We start from the raw sequence: 1,335 nt of genomic DNA on the forward strand, positions 1-1,335 counted from the left end.
ATACACATACACAATATCATGTATTTCAACTTAGACATGCATATTTCACGTAATCTACATAATAAGCATGTATAAATTACCTCAATCCCAGGTTGTCTAAAACCTGGTTATAACATTTTCTTCGTTTGTCGGCATAGCTTTTCTGTCGATCCTGGGCAGTTTTGATTTTTGTTCGAATCTGGTCAATCTTTTAAGACGTTACTTGCACAATCTCGGGACCTGTGAATTGTTTTTCACCTACCTCATTCCAACATAACGGCGTTCGATATTTTCTTCCATATAGGACTTCTTAAGGTGCCGCTTGGATGCTGGAGTGATAACTATTATTGTAGGCGAATTCTATTAACGGCAAATGTTCTTCCCATGATCCCCCGAAGTTGATGACACAAGATCTCAACATATCTTCGAGAGTTTGGATGGTTCTTTCATTTTGTCCATCTGTTTGTGGGTGATAAGCCGTACTTAATCTGATTTGTGATCCCAAAGCTCTTTGCAGACTTTCCCAGAAACTTTGAAGTAAAGTGACTATCTATATCAGATATGATGGACAATGGAACTCCATGTCGAGTCACAATTTCTTTGATATAGATTTTAGCCAATCTTTCCAATGAATAAGTCTCTTTCATTGGTAGGAAATGTGCAGACTTTGATAGACGGTCCATTATTACCCATATTGCAACATAAGCTTTTGGAGTTCGGGGTAATTTCATTATAAAATCCATCATAATATGATCACATTTCCAGAATGGTATTTCCAATGATTGTAGATTCCCATAGGGCCTCTGATGCTCTATTTTAACTTGCAAACAAGTTAAGCATCGTTCTACATATCTTGCGATGTCTTTCTTGAGACCCGGCCACCAATAAAATGTCTTCATATCTTTATACATCTTGTTGGTACCTGGATGGATGGAATAACGGGACTTGTGGCTTTCATTTAGGATGGTTTCTCGTGTGTTCCCATAATTTGGTACCTATATCCGACCTTGGAAACATAATATTTCTTCCCCATTCGGCTTCATGGTGGAAATTATCTTACCCACTTTTTCTGATTTCTTGTTTTCTTCCTTGACGGCCTCTGTTTGGCATCTCTGTATTTTCTTATGCAAATATGGGTTTAAACTTATTTTCATCGCCACTGCCTTGATAGTTCCACTTTTCTCTTTACGGCTTAGAGCATCGGCTACAACATTAGCCTTTCCTGGGTGATACAAAATTTCACAGTCATAGTCATTAACTAATTCAATCCATCGTCGCTGCCTCATATTCAGATCCTTCTGGTTGAACAAGTGTTGTAGGCTTTTGTGATCTGTATAAATTTTACACTTCGTTCCC

This window comes from Cynara cardunculus, assembly GCF_001531365.2.
Source record: "Cynara cardunculus var. scolymus isolate 2C chromosome LG 2, CcrdV1, whole genome shotgun sequence".
NCBI classification, from domain to species: domain Eukaryota; kingdom Viridiplantae; phylum Streptophyta; class Magnoliopsida; order Asterales; family Asteraceae; genus Cynara; species Cynara cardunculus.